The following is a 26,875-nucleotide window of genomic DNA, read 5'->3' on the forward strand; positions in this document are numbered from 1 at the left end:
GACAGACTGCGACGGTCAGTTACCGAATTAAGCGTTCTCTCTATTTAAATCATTAAATAAAAAACGTATGATAAAATATTTTTGCGTACGAAAAGAAGATATAATAGAAGCGACAACGTGGCGAGAAAGATGACAAACACAAGAAGAAGAGAGATAATAAGTATACACGGTAAGTGTATGCAAGCTTTTGCTACTGATGCATTTTTGGATAGGGCAGTAAGGCGACGGCGGCCTGCAGTGATGACGGCGGGCGGCAGTGGATGGCGGGCGGCGGCGACGGTGAAAAATACGGAACGCATAGCGAAACGTTATCACGTATATTACAATATATACAGTTCTCTGTTGGCACCTTTGATGTTAGTATTGGCCAAAATGGAATACGCATGCGTGAAATAAGTAAGTTACCTAGCGTTGCCACAGTTACTACCTAAACTTCTTTCTCTTTTCATCCTTTTTTCGCTCTATCAAAACTCACTAGATTTATTCGCATCACATTCCAACGAATGCGTTAAAAGTGAGGAAAAGCTATTATAGGAGCATATTAGAGCATGCGACGCGAATAAACCTGCTATTGCAATGAAATAATTTAAACTTTATAAAAATTAATAAAAATAAATTGTAAATTGAAAAATAAAGAAAAAATATAGAAAAATTAAGAAAAATATTAAATTAATTTAAAAATGTATAAAATTGGAAACAAAACCGTTTATGTTAAATATTACTTTAAATACGAAGCGCCACTAAGATTTGAATGTTAAGATGTTGAACTATTATATATATTCATATAAATGAATTAATTTCAGAAATGATAATTGCGTGCCGATATGGTTGTCGGACTTTCAACGCAATCAATCTGAAATATTAATAATCCTCCAAATTTCCCAAATTTAAAAAATTTCTGAAATTAATTCATTTATATGAATATATATTAGGTGTTGGAATTAATTCGTAGCGTTTTGCAAGTGATGGGAAGTGCTTTCATTAATGTATTTTTTAATGCTCATGTGAAATAAATAACATTCTTTCATTAAAAACGCTACGAATTAATTCCAACACCTAATATAATATATATATAATAAATAGTTCAACATCTTAACATTCAGACCGTAGTGGCACTTCGTATTTAAAGTAATGTATTAAAAATGTATATTTGTATAAAGAAATATTATGTAATTATATATATTATGAAAATATATGTTATATATGTTATGAGAAAGCTATATAAAAAAATTTATATACATATGTCCAAAAAATAAGTTTGAAATACAAAGAAAAATAAAAAGAAATCTTTCTTGCTCGGTTTTCTATGTTACTTTTGTTCACTTTTTCACTTTATCACATTTTCAAAAATTAGACAAGTCTCTCGAGGTTTCTCACACAACATTTCACAAAATGGGAACAATACACGTAATATTTACCTCTAAATTCCTATTCTGAACCATGTATGCTTAAAAGACAAATGTTTAAGTGCAACATTGAAATGCTCATTTAGAGAGAGAGAGAGAGAGAGAGAGGGGGGGAGGAGGGGGAGGGACAGAGAAACAAAAAAAAGAGGACGGAGAGAAAAAAAATAAGACGGGGCAACTTACTTATTTTACGCATGCGCACTCCATTTTGACCAACATAAAATGGAAAGTTGCGCTACTGTACATATTATATTTATGTAATTCATCGACCAGAGGCCTATGTTTACATACATAAACAGCGACCTGTATCTGTTGTGTCATGTCGAACCGATTACAGTGAATTGTACCGCGTGCGTGGATTGTCATTCGGGTTCGAAGTTATCCTCGCGGGTGACGTCGCTAGGAATACAAGCTCTTATATACTGTCGACGTGTTCCGCGAACCTTCGGTTGTCGTACGTTAGCGATTATCTCTTAAGATGATCGCTCAGAGAAGTAAGATTCCGATTTTATGACATACGATTATCAATCCGGCTTTAGAAATAAGTCATCGTTCGAATCTGTGGAACTAGATCTTGTTAAATCCGGCTCACAGAACGAAGCTTTAGAGATTGTGAAATGGTTGATTAAATACATTTGTTATTTTTCTTACTATTAATCTGTGTGTAATTCTTACAGCCTATTTCTCTCGCTCTATGACAATTTCCCCACCTCCAACGAACTAGCCCTGTCGCGAATTAATTGAGAGCTATTAATTTCGTGTAGATCTTCGAAAGAGGAGTACGCTTTCTCGTACCTGTATTGATCAATTTGTATTGAAAAGCTCTAATAATAATTGTGAATATTAATCCAGCTGTCGAGATCTTGCAATTATCTGGTATAAAAGTTCTGCTGAATACAGAAAAATCATAGAGCACGCGACGAAGTTGTGCCGTCGCTCGCGAACACAATTACAATACATATATTTATTCATAAGTCAAACTTTTATTGTATATCTATTCTTAAAGATTCGAGACTTAAAACGAACATAAGATTTTGAAGAAGTTTCTTGTATTAATTGCAATCTTTAGATCAATACTTAACAAAATAACTTACACTGATGAATACTTAGAGAAGTAACAGGATTCACAATAAGTTATACGTTTGAAGAATATATTCTAATATATTCTATGTGCAATATTAGATATAAAAGAATGCTTCAGTAGGGGTAATTTGCGTTTTAAATGTAACCTATCTATTGCTTAAATTGTTTATTCAACATTAAAAATGACCTGATAATTAATCGAAACATCTGTTGTAATGTTATAATATAATATAATAGATTATTCAATATCAGCAAATATAATCTATCGTTTTGTTCGTAATCGTTTATATATTGTATATTATTTATTTTTATTTATACTTATAAAAATAATAACTAACCCACAAGGACACGAAATACCCATTTGAGTAATAAAGGTACAAAAAACCATATCGTGTGTGTATTAACAGTATATATACAGGGTGTCCCGAAATTTTTTGCTAAGCGCTCTAGATAGAGCGGACTAAACTGAGTCGAAAAATCCTCTACTATTTTGCAATTTTCGCAATAGTTAACAAGATATTAATTATTAAAAATTGCAGAATATTGGTCTTGAATAATTTTTTTCTCGAATACTATCAACTTTACAGAAAAGCAAGAGACAAAAATTGTTTATTTTCTTCTCACAGAATTCTAAGAATTTTTTCAGAATTTTTTATCAACTTTTTAGTGCTGCATTTTTTTATTGGCAATTATTTTTACTAACATGAGAAAATGCGGTATTAAAAAATTCTGAAAAAACTGTCAGAACTTTATGAGAAGAAAATAAACAATTTTTGTTTCTCGCTGTTTTTCTGTAAAGTTAATAGTATTTGAGTAAAAAATTATTCCAAATTAACCAATATTCAGCGATTTTTAGTAATTAATATCTTGTTAAATTATAATATTAATAAGATAATCTTAAAAATATTAATTCAATAATAATTAATTAACAGGCTATTCGAACCGCGCTGGATGTTATTTTCGAATTTTATCAATATAATAAATTAAATCAATACACCGAGTCTAACGAGTTTCTAACTTCTTTAAGCCTTCCAAATAATAAGAAGTTTCTAAACCGTCAAAATAAAATTTATTAATATAATTTATTAATATTAATAGATACGATTCGACCTTTTTAATTTGGTCATCTTCAGTGATCTTATTCTAATTTATTTTATTAAATACCTAATATGTGATTTACAGTCTTTCTTACATACACATGCATATATATATATATATATACAGGGTGCATCACCAAAACCCGGACAAATTTCAATTCAAATTTTCCGCTATACTGTGCCTCCGCCAGAGATTGTTATTGGCATCCAAGAAAGCCTGATGCTTCTAGAAAACAGTCATATTCTCAAAACGGCCGCGATGTTGAAACCAAGTGCAGAGTATAATCAAAGAGCCGCGATCATCGAAGACCTTCGCGCCGGGCGCTCAGCAACGGAAATAATTCGGTTCTTTGGATACCCGAGATCCACTGTTTATGACGTTGTGGCAAAATATACGGCTTTAGAACAGTCCAACGAAGGTTCCAGTATGCCAGCGAGGAAGAGTCACTCGAAAGAACGCACCGTGAAGATCCCTGCAGTCGTTGAAAGGGCTCAAACGCTGATTTCGGATGACCCAAGGCAATCATTGCGAAAATTAGCATCGATTGTTGGTGTAAGCGAGCCAACAATGCGTCGAATTGCCGAGGAAGACCTTCGATACAAATCGTACACATTAAAGAGGCTCTCTGAGGCTGCCACGACAAGGAATTGTTCGATTTGTCCAGATTTTGGTGACGCACCCTGTATATATATATATGAGGTCTGTTCAAAAAGTATCGCGAATTTTGAATTTCCGCGTTACGTATATTCGATTTTCGATTTTTTTGTGGCGTTATGTTGGTACTCATGTCTCTCACTTATGCCGACAAGTTCGGCCATTTTGAATGTTCAGTTAATTTTTGACAGCTGCTTTGCTTGCACGTGTTTTGGATCGTCTTCGATTTTTGCCTATTCCAAAAAATGGATCAAAGAATCTGTGTCAAATTTTGCGTGAAAAACAAAATTAAGTGCGCGGACGCATTCCGAATGTTGACTGTGGCATATGGTGAAGCTACCTTGGACCGAAGCAATCGGTGATACAAAATGTTCTCAGAGGGCCGAGAAGATGTGAACGACGAAGAGCGTGCCGGACGTCCGAGCACGTCAACAACAGACGAAAACATTGATGAAGTGAAGAAAATAGTATTGGCCAATCATCGAATCACCGTTAGAGAAGTTGCTGAGGACCTAAACATATCAATTGGCTCATGCCATTCGATTTTTACCAATGATTTGGGCATGAGACGGGTCGCCGCGAAATTGGCTTTTGCACCATGATAACGCCCCTGCTCACACATCGTTGCTTGTGCGCGAATTTTTAGCCAAAAACAACACACTAATGATGCCGCAGCCACCGTATTCTCCAGATCTGGCTCCCTGTGACTTTTTCTTGTTCCCGAAACTGAAGAGGCCCATGAAAGGACGACGCTACGCTACGATTGAGGAGATAAAGACAGCATCGAAGGAGGAGCTGAACAAGATCACAAAAAATGATTTTTTGAAGTGCTTCGAGGATTGGAAAAAACGTTGGCATAAGTGTATAATATCTGATGGGGATTACTTTGAAGGAGACAAAATAGATATTCATGAATAAATAATTTTTGAAAAAATACAAAATCGCGATAGTTTTTGAACAGACCTCGTATATATAAAACGATAAAATAAAGTCCAGGGAATCAATTGTCTTCAAATGTATACATTGCTCAATATCCTTATTTTGATAACCAGTCTTACTAGTTACCGAAATAAGAGACTAAGTATTTATTATTTTGACTGATATGCGTGTCATTGGAAGGAGAAGCATAGGAATGTTTTAATGGGAGACAGTCCAAAATGAGTAGATATGTATCCGAAATTTTCTATGTCTTTGTTTATTTAGATCCTGTTTTTGTTTATATATATGTATGTATATATATAATATATAAAAAAAATATATATATATATATCATTTCAGATACCGTTTTTTTTATATATGATGTTTATTATCTAAGATTTTTACGCTTTCCCATTTGAATTCATGTTTTTTTGTGAGTCTATGATCTGATATTATCGACAGACATCTATACATCGACAGACTCTCATCTTATTAATATTTATTAAATGTTCTTGGATTCTAGTTTTAAGTTGCCTTTTTGTTTGGCCGACGTACGTGGCATCGCAATCCCGACAACTGATCTTACAGACTACATCACATTTTGACATATTATCCAACCTATCTTTTGCAGTTGTGATATAAATGTTTAATTTTTTTGGAATAGTATAAGCTGATTATAAATTAAACTTTTTGTTGTAAATGAAACACAATTGACATGGTTCGTAAAAAATGGTTCATCAACTTAGCAACTGTGACATTCCTCTAAAAGTGCAATATTTAGTACAAAAGGGTGATAAATTTGCCGCTGAGTGATGGAGACAAAGAATCAACAATACTTGAATGCATCAAACATATAAAAAAAACATAAGCCATTTAAGTAATGAATTTAAGAATACTATTAGAAATCAGTCAATTCTGAATATGTTGTAGCACGAGAGTTGTTCTTACAACAGCAGTGAGAAGTAAATATTGGAGTGGGAACATACAAAAAAATTCATAAAAAATCAATCTAATGTAGGAAGAGTATATGTTCCGTTTGTAAATTTTTATTTTGTTCGAACGCTTCCGGCTATGGCGATATGTGCTAGAGTATCAGCGCGCTTGCGCAAGAAGGAAAAAAATAAAGGAAGGTTAGAGCAGAAGGAGCAAAGTCTAAAAATGGCCAACACGTGAGTGGCACAGCGAAGCGTGAAGTACGATTAGTGTATCTCTCCTAAATTGTTATCCAATAAACATTGGCTCACCAAACATTCTACCATTGGAATCATCTTATTTCCTATAAATTTGAGGAAATCTCGTTCGAGATAAGGACTGGTGAGAGACAAAAGGAGAGAAAAGACGAAAAGGCGAAAAAGAAACAAGACGGAAAAGACGCAAGACGAAAGACGATAAGACGGGAGACAACAGGACGAAAGAAAAGACGAAGAGACGAAAAAGACGAAAAGATTAAAGACGAAAAGGCGCAAGACGGAGAAGACACGATGATGAGAAGAAGGAAAAAAGAAAAGAAGATGACATTCAAATTCCGAAGACGTTAAGAAAGGCATTAAGTGTGCAACTAGGTAACGCATCAAAAATACATTGGCAAGACTGTGAATGCGCGTCTGTAACAGTACCAACATCGAGAGGGCAATAACAATACGACGCGGGTAAGCGCGCGACAGTAGCGCTGATAACGACATCAAAAGTGTGGTGGCAGGACTGCACAACGTAAGTGAACGTGAGACGGTAGAGTCTTGAGTGTACGCGAACAAGACGGTGCACCAACAGTGAGCGCGCGACGGTAAACATTTATCACATTGCGTAAAGTGTGCAAAGACAAGATGAATAATCTCGCGCAAATTGAACCAATCAAGCAGAAGATACGCACGGCGTCGACCGTTGCCGTGACGACTTTACATAAATTTATCTTCGAAAAGGAAGGTAATCGAAAAAATAAACAAAGACTCAGAGATTTTGAGGGTTTCACTTTTAAAAAAGACAACCGGATACGTGGACAAAATAGAAGCGGCGCGAAAACTCTCGATAGGTGACCTGATATTCAGCATTCTCGATTTAGAGTACGGCGGAAACAGAGAAGAGATAATGACACGCATATTACATGGTTTAATGGATTTAGATACTATCACGCTCAAAGATAGTGAACAGGACGATGAGTTAGATGAAGATGCGAATGACGAGAGAACAATTGACGAGCAAGACGACGAAAGAGAGGAAGAAAGAAGTAATGAAGAGGGTGAAAATAACCTCGAAGAGAGCCACTCCACTAGAGGCGGTCAAGTGAACACGAAATTCTCCATGACATATCGAGATGTGCAAGATTCAATTAAACTTTCACTGAAAAAGATACATATCCAGTTGAAAAATGGATGAATTTGAAGATGCGACTAATCTGTTCGGATGGTCGGAATTACAGAAGTTAGTGTTCACTAGCCAGACCTACTAAAATGCTTACCGATAGCGAAGGTCAAGTCGTGGAAGAAATTAAAAGAAATTTTACGAGACGAATTTATAGACAATGCTCAAATACACGATATGCTCGTCAGAAGAAGACTAAAGAGGGACGAAACCTTGCAGGAATATTATTATAGGATGAAAGAAATAGCTGCTAGAGCTAAAATAGAAGCAAAAGCACTCGTGAAATACGTGATTGACGGAATTCCGGAAGACGCACAGGGCAAGCTGATATTGTACGGAGCTAAAAAATTGACAGACTTCAAGGAGAAGCTTAAAGTATACGAAGCAATTCGGAAGAATACTGAGAGGATGAAAACGAGAGAGAACAGCATGCCAAAGAAGATAGAGGAAGCGAACGTGCAGTGCTACAACTGCGGCGGTAAAGGACACAAATCTAGAGATCTGTAGAAAGAAGGAATTAGATAAAAAATGTTTTAAGTATCAAAAATACGGGAAATGTGTGTAACACGTCAGACGATAGTAAAGCGGTAACGGATAAAAAGACGGCGGTAATTAATACGGTTATATCGAGCGGTAGAATGTTTAAACAAATCGCGGTAAACGATTAGTGCGTTAATTGATATCGGCAGTCAAATCACGGTAATGCGCAAAGATGTTTACGATAAAATGAAATTAGATAAGCTACGGGAAAATAGTATCTGTTTAATCGGTTTTAGAAAAAACGAAGTGCATTCATTAGGTTGCGTAAATACAATTGTAGAAGTAGATGCTGATGAATCTCCATGTATAGTGTACGTTGTGCCCCGTAACCATTTATACTTGCGTCAGTATGTACTTCCGTTTCGTGTCGCGAATGATATATTTTCAGTACTGTATTCTGAGTTAGAGTCGTCTTCAATTGTATGAACGCATTTCGAGCCTTATCGTCAAAATTATACGGTTGATCTTTCCGCAACATGTCGCTCAACGGTTTCGCGATCGTAGAATACGAAGGTAAAAACTTTCTGAAGTAACCCGTTAATCCAAGAAAGCTTTGAATATCTTTTAATTCTTTCGATTCTGGATCATCTATCACGACTTTGACTTTCTCTTGGGAAGGATAAATTCTGCCCCCTTTTACTATATGACCTAGAAACTCAATGGTACTTTTCACGAATTGACACTTTTTAAAATTAATTTGCAAGTATAAATGGTTACGGGACTGTACTTTTGCAGCATTCAGACAAAGACAACTTATTACATCCGGTATATTTTATGAGCAAAAAGACTAAAAAAGAGGAAAGGAATTACACGAATTGGAGGCGCTTGCGATAGTAGAGGCACTTAGAAAATTCCGAGTCTGTTAGGAATTCAGTTTAAAATAATTACTGATTGCGCGGCTTTTCAACGAACTATGAGCAAAAAAGAGTTAAGTACACGTATTGCTAGATGGGCTTTAGTATTAGAAGATTATGATTACATCATAGAACACAGATCGGGAACCCGTATGAAACATGTCGATGCTTTGAGTCGACATCCGGTCATGACAATAGCGAAAAGTCCAATTGTACCATAAATTAGGAGTCAACAAGCAAGCGATGAAGAGATTCAAGCGATAATAGAAATTGTCAAAAACAAACCGTATAAGAATTATCACATAAGCGGCGATTTATTATATAAATTTCAAGATGACAGGGATTTACTCGTTATTCCCAGGGCACTAGAGTTAGACGTAATTCGAACGATTCATGAGACAGGATATATGGCGGTAAAACGTATCGAAGAGCGTATTCGTCAGGAGTATTTTATACGCGATTTAAGGAATAAAGTAGAACGACACATTGTCAGTATATTGACGAATCGCAAAGCGGGTAGGCAGGAAGGATATTTACATCCTATTCCCAAACCTGATATACCATTACACACATATCACGCCGATCATTTAGGGCCGTTAGATACCATTAATAAGAACTACAATCATATTCTCGTTATTATTGACAGTTTTACTAAATTCGTATTGTTGTATCCGACTAAATCTACCACAGCTCGCGAGGTTACAAGTCGGTTAGACGTTCAAAAACAAATATTCGGGAGTCCGAAGCAAATCGTGACGGATAGAGGCACAGCTTTTACCTCCCAAGAGTTCAAGGAGTATTGTCAGAGTGAAGAAATTGAACACGTGACAGTTACCACGGAATTGCTAAGGGCAAACGGATAAGTGGAACGTTTGAATAGAGCAATCATATCGATACTCTCCAAGTTATCAATCGAAGAGCCTGCTAAATGGTATAAACATGTAGATAAATTGCAACGTATATTAAATTCCACGTTCAATCATAGCGTAAATGCGACGCCTTTCGATTTACTATTTGACGTAAAAATGATGAAACCGACTTGAAGCGAAGTAGAACAAGAATTTTGATCGAAATTTGGAAGAAAGAGCGTAACGAGATTAGAGCTAAAGTGAAAGAACAAGTTCTGAAAGTGCAATCGGAGAATTGTGAGACATATAATCTCAGATGTAAGAAGGCTACAGAATACCAGGTGGGAGACCTAGCAATCAAACGAACACAATTAGGTCCAGGCCGAAAGTTACGAGCGAAATATTTGGGACCATGTCAAATTGAAAAAATCAAACCTAACGACACATACGACGTGATTAAAAGCGGCTCTCACGAAGGACCTGTAAGTACTTCTACTTGTGCTGAGTATGTTAAACCTTGGAATACCGTTAATTATAAGTAATCAACTCTATTTGTAAGACGTTAGTTATAAGTAATCAATTTTATTTTTGTGAGATGTTGTAATGTTACTCGACTAATAGTAAGTGAGTTCAAGCGATCATAGCAAACACGATAAGAGTGTTTTTCGTTTCTTTTGTTGCTTTTGTAAATTTAGTAGAAACCTTTTGTGTAACATTAAGTTAACAACTGACGTCGTGCGAGACGCACGATTGTGCAATGGCCGAATGTAGGAAGAGTATATATTCCGTTTGTAAATTTTTATTTTGTTTGCGCGCTTCCGGCTATGGCGATATGCGCTAGAGTATCAACGCGTTTGCGCAAGAAAGAAAAGATAAAGGAAGGTTAGAGCAGAAGGAGCCGAATCTAAAAATGGCCAACAGTGAGTGGCATAACGAAGCGTGAAGTGCGATTAGTGTATCTCTCCTAAATCGTTATATATAAATATTGGTTCACCAAACATTCCACCATTGGAATCATCTTTTCTATACTAATATGTTGTTTATTAGGGCAATATCACCGTCGCTCCCAACAGAATAGATTATGAAAATAAGATGACATTTTTGCTGACAAGAAAATGTATGAAATAATACAAAAAAATGTAAAAAAGATGACGAATGAGCTTAGACCGTTGTTAGCAAATTGGAAAGGACTGTATTGATGAAACAATGTACAAAAGAATTTTAACTTCCGACGGAATATTGCCGAAAGCTTATAATACATCAAAAATCCATAAAGAAGATAAGCCCAGAATAATAATTTCGTTCATCAATAGTTCGTTATATAAATTAGCATAGATACTATTTACATAATATCATTATTGAGAGGATATCACAAGCTTCAAGCCACATTAAAAATAGTTATCAATTGGTAGAAAAAATAAAAGATATAAAGATAAATAATAACTAATTAATAACAAATTAATATCCTTAGATTGATTTCTTTATTCACAAATACATCTATTGAGGCAGCAATAAATAGCGTCATGAAGAAATGGTAGTTTGTAGAAAAAAATACATCCTAAGAAATAATTTAAATTAGCAATTAGAATTATGTAATTAACGTTTTTTACGTTTAATAAAAATATCTATAAACAAATTTTTGGTGTAACTATGTACACTGCTCTCCAGTATCATCTATAGTGACGGATTTGGTGATGCAAGATTTGGAAAGAATAGCATTAGAACGATTATCACTCGGAATACCGTTCGATTTCAGGTATGTGAACGACATATTATTGGCTGCTCCTGCCGACAAGATAGATCACATATTGGAAGTTTTTAACTCCTTAAATGAATATCTAAAGTTTACTTATCTAAAGTTTATTAAAATAGAAAATAATAATCAATTAAACTTTTTAAATATAAAATTAATTAGAGAAGAACATTCAATTAAATTTGATCTATTTCATAAAGCATTCTCAGGCAGATATCTTAATTATAATTTATAACCCCTATTGAGCATAAAAAAGGAATAATTTATGAAATAATTAAAAGTAAACAAAACCATTTTATTTACACATCCGGATTAACACGAAAAAAACTTAGAATGGCTCAAATAATATAAATACAAAATTATGTAGAGAAGGACTACGAGCCCTTCTCTATAAGAAAAACAATATATAATGTAAATAAAATAGTATAATTAAAACAAAGATATAACTGACGGCGTTTCGATCCTACTTGGGTTATTCTCAATGTTAAATAAATTTAACGATCTTATTTCCAATCTTATTATTGTTTATACATACGCTCGCCTATAATGTAACTCTCTATACATATCAGTTATTGCGAGGAAAATTGCTAAGATCGCGACAGTCTAAGGACGCTTAGGACGCTCGCACGGAATGCAAGAGTTCGACTCCCAGCCGAGACAATATTTTTCGCAATAAGTTTATTACAGTTTTTTAAGATTAAATTTGAGAAATTTGGGGGGATTATTAATATTTTAGATTAATTGCGTTTAAAGTCCGACAATCATATCGGCGTGCAATTATAATTTCTGAAATTAATTCATTTAACCTGTTAATTAACTATTATTGAATTAATATCTTGTTAACTATTAAAAATTGCAAAATGGTACACAACTTTTCAAAATTGCGGGACATCCTATATATCTGGGGAGTTTATCACGAGCGATTATAGCGTACAAAAAATACCCTTGATCGGATTACCTTTAAATTATTTCGGATCACTTAAGATTATCTAATATTACTTCAAATTATTCAAGATTATACGACCTCATATTACCCAAGATTACCTTAGAGTATTTAAAATTATGTCATACTTTCTCACCTGAGATTTATCTAAATTTACTTTGCTCATCTGAGATTATATATTATACAATATATTAGGTGTTGGAATTAATTCGTAGCGTTTTTAATGAAAGAATGTTATTTATTTCACATGAGCATTAAAAAATACATTAATGAAAGTACTTCCCATCACTTGTAAAACGTATATAAATATTATTTCTTCAGATCACTCTAAAATATATATAGCCCACTACAATAAATATCTTCGAGAACATCGATTTTAGATTTTCACTGCTTAAGAAAAAAAACGCAATTTTTCAAAACAAATATTTATAGAAGCACAAAAATATAAAAATTTCGCGAACAGAATATGAATTATATTAAATATATGTATAGATAATAACAAATTCGACTATTCATAACGTTTAAGATTTTTTAATACTAATAAAACAATAATTGAATATTAATAGATATTTTATAAAATAAAAAATATTTAAAAAAAAAACATCAATAGTAACAGATTGTTAAATCACAACTTGTTACAACTTAATGTTAAATTAAAAATTTTGCGACTAATCAAGTTAAGTATAAATAAAAAGGTACCTGAGAACGCTAAAGATTATTTAGATTTACCAAAAATTATCTTGGATTACCCAAAATTTCGTTTAGATTGCCGCTGAATTATCTCTCCTTGTACAAAAATTACCTCAATGACCCTATATATATATGGTGTTTTATATTTATGTTTTATATTTCGAGCATACTGTGTGAGATAATGTTGATTATATTAAGAAAAGAGAAGATACAGTATGTAAAAACTGGAAACCATTTAAATCCGAAAAACAAATCGGATTAAATAAATATTTCTCTTTTTTTTTTATATTATTTCACTTGAAATAAAGACGTTTGTTTCCATGTATATACTAATTATTGTGAAAAATATTACTAAAGTCTCGATGGTCTAAAAAGCTTATGACGCTCGCATTGAATGCAAGAGGTTCGATCCCCGGCCAAATTATTTTAAGTTCTCAACAAGTTTTTAAATTACAGAATTTGAACTTAATTTCATGACATTACATTAAATTAAATGTATTTATAACTAAAAAGTATATTTGTGTACATGTACATGAAATTTAATGTATTTTTTATGAAAATTTATGAAATTTAATATTACGTTCATTACATTTAAGTACTACTGTAACTTAATTTTCAGTTAAATGGTTTATTATTTTTAATTTTGTTCATAACCGCTTAATTTATATGTACCAGGTGTATGCATAAGTTTTTTCCGGTTTAACTAAGAGATGGCGCCAGCGAAAAGTACGCAGCGTATTAATTTGACACATACGCCATTTTGTTCGTCTGACATTTAACTACAAACACACACAAGTTGAGTTCGCCAAAAACTAGCATCTTTGTTTTATCGTTCAGTAATCATGTCGAGTTTTGTGCCTGAAAAAAAAACATTTGCGGCACGCATTGCTTTTTTTATTTAATCAAAAGAAAAAGGCTGTTGAAAGTCATCGTTTGCTGGTAGAAACATATGGTGAACACGCTCCATCGATTAAAACATGTGAGACATGGTTTCGACAATTTAAAAATGGTGATTTCAATGTGAAAGACAGTGAGCGCTCTGGTAGACCACAAAAATGCGAAGACGAGCAATTGCAGGAGTTATTGGATGAAGACCCAACTCAAACTCAACGGCAATTAGCAGAAGCATTACATGTATCACAAGAAACAATCAGCAGACGTTTACGAGCAATGGGAAAGATCAATAAACTCGGTAAATGGGTCCCACACAATTTGAATGAACGTCAAATGGAAAATCGCAAAGTCACTTGTAAAATGCTGCTTCAACGCTACGAAAGGAAATCATTTTTGCATCGAATTGTGACGGGTGACGAAAAATGGATTTATTTTAAAAACCCGAAGCGGAAAAAATCGTGGCTTTCACCTGGCGAAGCCGGTCCATCAACACCAAGGCCAAATCGCTTCGGCAAGAAGACCATGCTCTGTATCTGGTGGGACCAGAGCGGTATTGTATATTATGTTGAAGCCCGGCGAAACCGTTAATACACAACGCTATCGCCAACAAATGATTAATTTAAACCACGCATTAATCGAAAGACGATCGGAATGGGCCAGAAGACATGGCAAAGTGATTTTGTTCGACAATGCGCCGTCTCACACAGCAAAACCAGTGAAAGACACCTTGAAATCGCTTGGATGGGACATCCTTCCGCACCCGCCGTACTCCCCAGACCTGGCGCCATCTGACTATCACCTCTTCGCATCAATGTGGCACGCGCTTGCAGAGCAGCACTTCAGCAATTTCGAGGAAGTTGGAAAATGACTCGACGAATGGTTTGCCGCAAAAGACAAGCAGTTTTTCTGGCATGGTATTCATAAATTACCTGAAAGATGGGCGAAATGTGTAGAAGCCGATGGCCAATATTTTGAATAAAAAAAAATTAATTTCCCTTGAAAATTACGTGTTTTTTTTTTACCAAAAAACCGGAAAAAACTTATGCATACACCTGGTAAAGGAAGCATTTCTAAGAGTGTAATTAAATTTGAGAAGATTATTAATATTTCAGATGGATTGCATTGGAAGTCTGATAGTAACCGCGCGCAATCATATTTCTGACAATAAGATAAATTCATTTAACGTATATAAGAATATGTATTAGTTCAATATCTGATATTGACCGTCAAGTGGCGCTTCTTGTTACTTAGGCTAAGTATTTCAATTAATTATTAATTATTTTAAATTATTTATTAAGTATTTTAATTAATTATTATAAATAAATTGTTTTTAATAAATTTTAATATGTTTATTAGCATCATTAAAATCTTTCTAAGATATCTAAGAGCATCAATTATTAAATTGCTAGATAATTTAATTTGTGATAATTCTACAGTTGTATCAGTATAGCGTTCAAGACCGAAAAATGAATTCAGCACGCAGTTTGGCAGAATTTGGTACGTGATACTTCTCAGGGTTAAAAGTTACTTTCTTGTTATTTTTTATGTCGTTATTTTTTGTGTCGTTACTTTTTATAATAAACAATTTGACAATAACATTGCAATTTTTTATGACGCTAACTAAATGCTAAGATTGTGCTAAGACTGAAAAAGTCACTTCAAAAAGTAATTTGTTATCATCACACGTTACTCACTGAAAAAACTAAAAGTAACGAATAACGAAGTAACGAATATAGTAACTTTCAAATTTCGTGATTCGTTACTAGAAACTTAATTACTATTACCATTGCTCATTAGAAAAGGTAATTACGTAAAAAAAATAACGAAAAAAGTAGTTTCGTTAATTTTTTATGTAATTTATCCAATCCTGATACTCATATAAATTCACACGAATTATTTAAGCACCATCTAGCTTCGACTGTTATTGGTTGTACATGAACGGTCCAATAACATTCTTATTGCTAATATTTTCAATTTAATGTCAGTAACGAAAGCTTACCAAAACCGTGATCATTGCAACGTGTTCGCGATGACACTTCGAGGACAATTAATTCTCAACCAGTGACTTACACACATCAACATATGCATATAAGGTCGCGTGTCCAAGCTGATTTAAATGTGTAGTGACAGACGCATCTTTATTTTTAGGCGAACCCACACGGTTGTATATGCTAATGCGGAAACATATTTCCACCGAGAGAGAAGCGATGCGACATGCGAGGCATTTCGATGGTGACTGTTACGAAAAGCTGACGATAGCTCTTCCAAGCTGGAAAAGCCATTTCTTTTTTCATCTTGTCTTCGAGGCGTCTTAAAAAAAAATTGTGAAAAAGTGAGAATAAGTATCGTGTGCCTATCGTATTCACAAATAAAATAATTTAGCCACTCACAGTAAAACAGAACAATTGAACAGGCGTTTCAATACGACATGCAGAAAAATGGATATGTGCATGTAAGCGTGCAACTGATACGTCGTTCAGTGAGGCAAATTAATGTGGATAGAATATGTAAATATGTGGAAGAATTCCAGAGATTTTAAAGAATATTACTATGTTTTATCGAAAAAAAGTTAAAGCATAATGTTAATATTATATATTAAAAAATATATTATCTAATATACATAATAATAAATATAATTATTAATAAAACATGAAAATATCATTAAGATCCACAGGTATATTATCGTCAAACAATACCTAACAGAAAAATATTAAGGACACAATTTTTTTTATCGACTATAGAATTCGTGCGATAAGTTTCAAGCATTAATTCAACATCGTGTGTTACGAACAATTATCCTTGCCGCTTCTTTATGCCGAGAAATTCTCATGATAACTTTTTCTTCGCAACGCATCAGTTTAATCGCACACACAAATTATCAGAAATTCGAATAACAAATAGATCTATCGAATGAGAACTGTATTCACAGTCAACAAACTAACCGACTAGCAATTATTAGTGGACGTCGTGTGAACACGCGCCGTTTTATGACGATCAAACACACACACAACACGCGCGCACGCACGCACGCACGCACGCACACTACTATCTTTTCCTCATTGCTCCAATCTTTAGTCATGAGTTAGCGTGATAAATTTGCACTCAGGTGAAATAAAATGCAATTTCATTTTTCTCGAAATAAATTCATAAGGTCATTATTACAAATATTACAGTTATAATTAATATTAATTGCCATTAGTCTCTCTAATGATCTCTCTATGAAATAGACTAATAAAATCTTAAAAAGATTATCTGGAGACATGGCACCGTCGTATTCCTTTACGCGAACCAGCGAGTTGCGCTAAATCGAGATTATCGGATTTCAGTAACGATTGTGCCGATCGGATTTAAGTAGATTTATTCGATAGCTTACACTCCAATTGTATTATACGCTTTTATTTTTTTCTCTACATACCCTACAAGCAGAGATATTGCAAATTGCGACGAAAAGTCCGGATCTGTAACTTTTCAGATTCAAATATATCGTTATTATCATCATCATTATTATTGTCGTCGACCAGCTTTCAAAATGTTGCACCGTTTGGTGCTAGATGACGCTAGAGACGCTGATCGTGTGGCGTTGGAAGCGTTAGTTGCGGCGCTCGAGTTAGTTCTTTTTTCCGGCTTTCCTTTCTGTCTCTCTCTGGTCATAGCGTTCTGCGTGCGAACCTTTTGTAAGCCTCAACGATAGATTATAAGTTAATGCTCGATAAGATTAATAATCACCCTATATTCAATGTGAGATCAACATCGGTTACTGCTCATGTCATTAGGTAATCGCTCACGTCGTCAAATAAAGAGATTTAGAGACTTAGATTTTCTTAGTTTCTCGCATTTTAATCTAGTAATGCGATACCATCATACGCACGCAATTACGTCTCTACTTTTGTAATCTGTACGTTCTAAATCATTTGAGTTTGTATTAAACTGCCTTATGGCATATGAGTCAGAATCAATGAGTAACATTTATTTGCGAACTTAACGATTTCCCGCCAATTGTCCTTCGCCGCTAGTTAGTCATCGCCGGTGCCCACACGCTCGGCGCCACATTGGGCACAGCAGCCACAACGTAGCCACAATCATGCCTGTACATTTGAGCTATGACGTTTAGAGGTTCGCGGTGATATGCGCAGCGCGGGGCGCTTATTAGGCAGTCCCCTAAAATCATTAGATTTCTAAAGTACCGCAATTTTGTCTCCATCTTGATGCAAAATGCGATCATTTTCAAAATCTGACAATGAGATATAAAAGGCTAATAAGAATCAGAAAAAACTTAATAAAACTTCATTATTCGTTTAACATATAAGTATAATTAAAGATAGAAATAATAAATCAAACTGTAGAAAATACAAAAGTTAAAACGCTAAAATACAATTACATATATGTTTCGATCTTATATTTAGACTCTTTTCAAATGTAACAATGTGTACAAAAAAATATTTTTTCTCCGGCGCAGTATAATACATTATTCGAAAATTAAGAAAACGACTGTTTCATTGCATAATTAGATGAGTTAAAACAGAGAAAACGGAAAATTGGTCGTCAAGCGATTGGTTGACCGATTGCGAAAATTTTTCGTTGTTCTAGAGAGAACATAAAGAAACATAGAAACATTATAAGTTATCAAATCAAAAATTTTTTATTTAAAACAAGCATAATATGTCTCTCTAGTAAAAACTCACCTCATAGTCTGACAATTAAGAAAAACCATGTTAGTATTATAAAAAAATCGTCAAATTTCGATGTCAAAAGTGATAAAAAAATGAATATCATAATTATAAGTGTATAACGTCTAATGTATAAAATAAAATAAAAAGTAACGAAAAACATCTAACGTTCTCAACGGATTCAACCGTACTGCGATAAATTTTGGCAATGCAAAGTCAAACATTGTTTATTATCGAAATATATGATTTATGAAGACCTTCTGTGTCCATCTGTAGGTTAAAACTGTTATCCTGTTTTTTAATGTTAAGTATTTCTGAGACAAGGCGCTTATTGTGAATCGGTTCTTCATCCAAGATTTGAATATTATTCCAATCAAAATCATAACTCAATTGCGATCGATGATCTGTTATTACCGATTTAGAGCTGGTGTTCCAACATATATGATTTCGATGTTTTGAAATCCGAGTTTTCAGCTTCCTCCCCGTTTGTCCCACGTAAAATGCGTCACAGTCATTGCAGTTTATCTTATAAAAAACATTAGACTTTGAGAAAGAGTCCAAAGGATCTTTATGTACTTTGATAAATTTCTTTAATTTGTTTGTACTATAATATAATAAGAGACTTTGATATCATTTCTATTGAATTGTTTGAATTTTTCTGTTAAAATCGATATATAAAGCACGGTGAACCAAGATGGATTAATAGATTCTTTATTATTCTCTAAATTATTAGTTCTAGATATCTTTTTTCAAGTGATGTCCTTGACTCTGTTATTAATGGTATCAAAAACTTAAGCGGAAAATCGTTTTCTAACAAAATGTTTATGATAAGAGTAATATTTTTTGCATGAAAAACAGGATCCGACAATAAAAGAACTCTGTCCACTAACTTAAAAATTAGTGCCTTTCTTTTGGGACATCGGATGATTAAAAAAAAAATTTTAAAATCTGCCTAAAAATGTGGATTTGTGATACCAATCAAACATCAAATGATTGTCTTTAATGATAATAGAAACATCTAGAAAATTTAACCAATTATCTCCGACTTACATGATAAATTGTAGATGAGGATGGAACGAATTGAATGCGCTGAGAAAAGAATCCATCTTAGAATCTGAAGCCGTCGCGCATAAGTCGTCAATATACCAATAATAAAAAAGTACATTATCCCCAAACAACATCAAAGCGGATCTTTCCAGTCTTTGCATTACTAAGTCCGCAACGATGGGAGACAGAGGAGAACCCATCGACGTACAAAAATTTTATTTATAAATAATGTTGTCAAATACAAAAAAAAGTCGAATCGAGAGCAAACCTAATTGCAGTCAGAAATTCTGTTTTTGAAAGTGCGCATTGCCGGGAAAAAAAAAATTTTTTTTGTACATTTAAAAAGGGTCTAAATATAAGATCGAAACACGTATGTAATTGTATTTTAGCGTTTTAACTTTTGTGCTTTCTACAGTTTGATTTATTATTTCTATCTTTAATTATACTTATGTTAAACGAATAATGGAGTTTTATTAAGTTTTTTCTGACTCTTATTAGCCTTTTATATCTCGTTGTCAAATTTTGAATATTAAAAGTCCTGTTACTTCAAATCATTTTCAAACTTATGTATTTGTATAAACATAGTTTATTTGAGAAAATAAAGTCGTAAAATATGTAGATCAATTTTTTAATTGTAAATTATTTATTTATGAACCAAAAGAAATACTATACGAATGCTTAATTTGTATACCTTTTAGTCTAACATAGGTTTTTTTCGTTGTTGAAAGGTACAGAAAAGTGGACAAAAGTATATACAATATTATTCACATATAGATTTTGAGGCTTGCCAAGCATTCATATCGGTTTTTAAGTTTCAAACAAGTAAGCACAAGCCGACCAGCAAACTAAAACCGTAAAATGCGCAAGCAGTACATATACGTAAGTGCAAAACATCGTGTAAATAGTGCATATGGTGCTCCGCCATTTCGACGCAATCAAACTCGAAAGCCCATTGCGGTACTTTAAAAATCTAGTGACTTTAGCAGCACGCCAAGCTATCGATGGCAGATATTATTAATGTAAAGCGGCGCTTTACATTAATATTTCGATTGCGAAAATTGGAAAATGGTCAAGCTAGGAAATGATAATGACAAAGCAATTTGTTCGTTATCGATCTCTATTTATAATATTGTAATATTTTACAAAAGGAGATATTTCGAACGAAAATAAAATTATACACTGGTATTTAACTAAGCTAGGAAATAGTAATGACAAAGCGATTTATTTGATATCTATTTATTTAACTCAATATTTAACAAAAGGAGATCGAACGGATATGAAGTTATATGCTGGTATATGTTAATTAAATTATGAAATGATAATGAATATGCTGTTTGTTTGTCATCGATCTCTATTTGTTTATGACTTAATACATAAAAAAAAGAAATTGAATGGAAACGAAATTATACACTATATTTAACTAGGTTAGAAAATGATAATGATCTATTCGACTTCGATCTCCATTTATTTTATAACTTATTTAATGAAAGGATCGATCGAATGGAAACGAAATTATACGCTGATATTTATTAACTTAATATTTGATAAGAAAAAAATCACATGAAAATGAAATTATATTGGCTGGTATTTGTTAACTAAGCCATGAAATGATAACAAAAAAGTCATTTATTAGTTGCATCGATATCTATTTGTTCATAATAATAAAATACATAACAAAAGGAGATCGGACGGAAACGAAATTATACACTACATATATTTGTTAACTAAGCTAAAAAATAATAATAACAAAGCGATCTATACAACCTTGATCTCCATTTGTGTAAAATTTAATATTAAAAAAAATTAGATGGAAACGGAATTATACACTGGTATTTGTTAACTAAGTTAGGAAATGATAATGAAAAGGCGATTTATTCGATCTCTATTTGTTCACAACTTAATATATAGCAAAAGAGATCGAACGGAAACAAAATTATATCTATACACTATATTCGTTAACTAAACTAGAAAATAATAATGAAAAAAACGATTTATTGATCATCGGTCCCTGTTTGTTTATAATACAAAACAAAAGAAGATCGAACAAAAACGAAATACATTCCCGATAAAAAATTTCTTACGCATGAATAAACATGTATAAACATACACGAACACATATAAATATTTATAAACATATATAATTATATACCAAATTATACAGGATGTCCTAAATAAATAATTTTTGTTTCTTGCTATATTTCTGTAAAGTTATAGTATTTGAGTAAAAAATTATTAAAAACCAATATTCAGCAATTTTTAATAATTAATATCTTGTTAATAATTACGAAAATTGCAAAATGGTAAAGAACATTTCGACTCAGTTTTAGTCCGTTCTATCTAAACATGAGCGCTTTCAAAACTTACTGAACACTCTGTATATGAAATATGTTCATATATGTTTATATATCTCTCTTTTTTTTGTAAAATTATATTTTATAATATATAGTGTAATAAAAATCTTTTTCAAAAATATTCTTATTGAAGGTTCTCTTATTCCAATTTAAGTAATGGCAGCTTTAATTCTGTGTCAAAAATTATTACTTCTCGAAATAAACTATTGTATCATATTAAAAATTAAAAACCAAATGATACAATTTTAATTAACTATTGTACAAAATTAAAAATTAAAACCCAAATGATATTGTGGGATTCATAATGGCGCAACATTTCACAAAGTATAACGAAGCTTTATTGCTTATAACAGAAAACAGAGGACTATATACGTCTATCTACGTCTGAATTCGAGAGCGTCTAACGAAATCTGTTCGTCGTGGCGACACGATTGTTCGTCTACCTGCACGCCGTCACACTCGCTTGCGCGACGCCGTGCTCTCGCCATCTATCTATCTTATCAAGCTAGGATTCACTAAATCGGGTTTCACGGGCGCTTCGCGGGTTGTCGCCAAAATATAAATGACTTAGGAAATTTATCCTATAATACAGTCTTAACTAAGTTAAATTACTCAAGTTAAATTCTATCAAATTAAAAAGTAAAACCCAAGTGGTACTATCTTTGTTACTTTCTTAACTGCAATGATATGTATCATTCGTATAAAAGATGTGATATCAATAATTGGCGCTAAGTTAAAATCCATACCAAACATAACAAAATTAAATAAAGAATATAATCCAAAGAATGTAAGTGGTATCATCTTTAACTTTTGTATACCCTGAAACCAGTGTATATACTTTGTATTTCTATTGGAGGATCTTCCTATTCCGATCCAAATGGCTTTAATTCTTCTTATACGAAATTTTTATATATCATAATTCATTCGAAGACATTTTCTCTTCTAACCAAAGTCGTAGTTATTTAATTTTTCTTCAAAACATTATTCAAAACGTTATGACAAAATTGCGTTATGTTCATTCAAGTGTTACGTCAAAAAATTAAAAAAATAAACACTTGGCACTACAAATGTCAAAGTCACCTGGAACTGGTTGTTAAGAAGTACTTTATTCTTGAAATGCCAGCACTCAGATTAAAAAATTGATTAAAAATATTTAAAGACTGTAACTATCATTAAAACTTATCAGGAACTGTAGGACTCTTCGAGAACAAAAGAATTTCATAATAAAAATTCATTTTTATGAAACTTGAGATGCAAGCTCTTAGATTTAAAATTTATTTAAAAATATTTGAGAAGTACTTGTTAAAATTTATCAGGAATTATAGAACTCTTTGAGAACTATAAGATTTTACAATAAAAATCAACTTTTTCAAATCTTGAGGTGTCACGCGGAGTTAGCAATATTTTTTTTCTTTTTTTTTGCTAAATCAACAGAACTATTTATAGAACCTAACAAAACTAAAAACTGTAGAACTATTGTGGGTGCAAGCAGAATTGTTAATAAAATTTCCGATTTTTGAAAACGATTTTTGAGACGCTAACTGAATAATGATATTACATTTTTTTATTCTTATATATATTTTACATTTTTTTGTTCCTTTAAATCATTAAACATATTAATTACGTTATTCCATACACTGATGGAAATTTCATAATAAATTTTGAGTAACATGTAACAGAAGCTTGTGGGCATGCAGTAACTGAAAAATAATGAATGGTATAACTGAAAAACCAAGATACAGTGTTCCTAAATGTAATGAACGTGTGCGTTAAATTTAATGTATATAATATTAGAAAAATTAATTTACAAGTTAAGGGATCTGTGACTAAAAATTAATAAATGCATTAATGGAATATAAGAAATGTATAATTCAAAAGTAATGAGTGATGTGAATGAAATCTAAGTTATTGACTTTTTAAATGTAATGAACGTGAATATTAAATTTGATGGATATTTTAATGGAAATAAATTAATACACTTAATTTTGAATGTATATAGTGCCTATATGAGCCAACTCTGGATGTTAGTTATAAAATAATCAAAATTCTATTAAACAAAAATTCAATATACGTTTCGACCCTCGTTTTACTTAATATACTTTATTTTTAATTAGAGTTTTTGCAGTACACTTAATTTTCCAGTCATCACAAATTTAAATCTCATTAACATGTACATAAATAATCTTTTCAGTTACAGAGAATTTAAATTGTATTCACCAGTGGACATTAAAATTTAAGAACGTTTCTAATAGTATACGATTAAATCTCTGTTAAACGGCAAGAAACATGCTATTTATGCGAGTTTACACTGTAACTCCAAGTGTACACGCATTAACACGTCAAAAAATAACATCCCGGTAAAATGTAGCATATAAAACGATTCGATAGTATACTTCGACAAAGTATATTTCGAAGCTGTGTATTTCGCAAGAAACAGCGTATAATAAAGCAAACGGAAAGGTATCGCGATGCGCAGGAATAGATATGCATTTGTTTAATCTCCGTCGCTGTTTCTCCGTCGCAATGGTTTCCTGCCATTGAAACGTGCGCATTAAAGATCTTGTGTGAGATTATAGAATTTTGGTGATCGATATTGGTGAAAATAGAAAGTGCTATTCGGATAATAATGATAGTGTTACATGTGACAATGCTACGTTAGATAATGTTTCGTTTCAATACTAACAAGGGAAGATTCACAACTGTCCGAAACTAATTTGATTCTCCATGAGATATGTTGTTAAACATGAAAATCTAAGAGACACGTATGCTAATGTCTATCGGAATTTATCGTAATTTTATTATACAAAATGAATCATTATCAATCTGAAATTTATTCAATGAATTTCTATCGGCAAAATAAAAAAATCAATTCTATTTTATCATTTTACAGCAAATTGAAAAACTTATTGAAATGTATACGAAAGATACGAACGAAATTTCATAGATTTTCTCGAATAGTAATACGTATAGGAATTTATCGTAATTTTATTATACAAAGTAAATAGTTATCAATTTGAAATTTATTCAGCGAGTTTCTATCGGCAAACTAAGAAACTAATTCGATAAGATTCTATCGTTTTATAGCGAATTCAAAAATTTATAATTATTAGGTGTATAACTTTGCTTATACCTTTTTCGTATAGATGGCTTTAGCGGTAAGTGGTGATCGAAATAAATAGATCATAGACGTCACACAATAAACTTGGGCATCTGTCAACATAACCCCATAGAAACATTAGTCGATTTGTGTCTGCATCATAAAGTTATTCTCGATTGAAAATGTCAGTTTACGAGCCAAATTCTTGTCATTTGCGGGAGGTTTTAATTTTCTGCTTCAATATGAAGAAATCTGCGGCTGAGGCTCATCGAATGCTCTCAAATATTTATGGTGAAGCTGCTATTAGTGAAAGAACGTGTCGTAAGTGATTTCAACGCTCCAAGAACGGTGATTTTCACGTCGAAGACTAGCATAGCGATGGAAGAGAGAAGGTTTTCGAAGATGCAGAATTGGAGGCATTACTTGATTAAGATTCTTGTCAAAATCAAAAAGAATTGGCACAATCATTAGGAGTGACTCAACCAACCATTTCAAAACGTCTCAAAGCCATGGGAATGATTCAGAAGCAAGGAAATTGGGTGCCGTACGAGTTGAAGCCGAGAGATGTTGAACGGTGTTTGTTTGCTTGTGAACAGCTGCTTGAAAGGCAAAGACGGGCTTTCTGCATCGCATTGTGATTGGGGACGAAAAATGGGTTCATTACGATAATCCCAAGCGCAGAAAATCATGAGGAGTTCCCGGCTTCCACGTCGACGGTCAAACCGAATATTCACGGCTCCATGCTCTGTATTTGGTGGAACCAGCTCGGCGTAGTATATTATGAGCTGTTAAAACCGACTGAAACAATCACAAGCGATCAGTATCGAACGCAATTGATGCGTTTGAGCCAAGCATTGAAAGACAAACGGCCACAATACAACGAGAGACACGATAAAGTGATTTTGCAGCATGACAATGCTCGACCCCATGTTGGGAAAGCGATCAAGACATACTTGGAAACGTTGAAATGGGAAGTCCTACCCCACCCGCCGTATTCTCCAGACGTTGCTCCCTCTGACTATCACTTGTTTCGATCAATGGCACACGACCTGGCTGACCAGCACTTCCGGTCTTATGAAGTAAAAAATTGGATCGATTCGTGGATCGCCTCAAAAGATGACCAGTTTTTTCGACGCGGGATTCGTATGCTGCCAGAAAGATGGGAGAAAGTAGTGGCCTGCGATGGACAATACTTTGAATCATAAATGTATAACCAGTTTTTTACAATAAAGCCTCGAATTTCGGAAAAAAATGGTATAAGCAAAGTTATACGCCTTATATAAATATATATATCAAATATAATTATAAATATATATATTCAAAATATATATGAAAAATATGAACGAAATTTTATATATTTCCATCTGACTTTTCAAAATGTCAATACGTATAGGAATTTACACGTAATTTCACTATACAAATGGATTGTTCTCAATCTGCAATGTGAACTTTTCTCTGCTTAAAAAATCCGATAAAAAACGATAGATATTTATAGAAATGTGATAGAAATCCTACATAATTTTTATCACGATCTATCGTACCTATCGACCTATCGGACATTAAATAATGATAGATAAAAAAGTTATAAATTTCTATCATTTTATATTTTATATTAAATAAACGATAGAATATTTATCGGAGATCACAAGCTTTTCTATTGTATATCCTATCACT

The 26,875-nt window shown here is 32.9% G+C and overlaps 1 long non-coding RNA gene across 1 annotated transcript in view; it reads right to left on the reverse strand.

Moving 5' to 3' along the window:
* Positions 1-78: 78 nt before the first annotated feature.
* The window catches only part of LOC147908398 (uncharacterized), a 62,572-nt gene continuing 35,775 nt past the window's right edge, over positions 79-26,875 (reverse strand). The window contains exon 5 of the long non-coding RNA XR_015546379.1: positions 79-26,378. This is a non-coding gene — a long non-coding RNA (uncharacterized LOC147908398). The remainder of the gene's footprint in view (positions 26,379-26,875) is intronic.

The sequence above is a fragment of the Acromyrmex echinatior genome, chromosome 10, assembly GCF_024713525.1.
Source record: "Acromyrmex echinatior isolate Ae372 chromosome 10, ASM2471352v2, whole genome shotgun sequence".
Classification (NCBI taxonomy): domain Eukaryota; kingdom Metazoa; phylum Arthropoda; class Insecta; order Hymenoptera; family Formicidae; genus Acromyrmex; species Acromyrmex echinatior.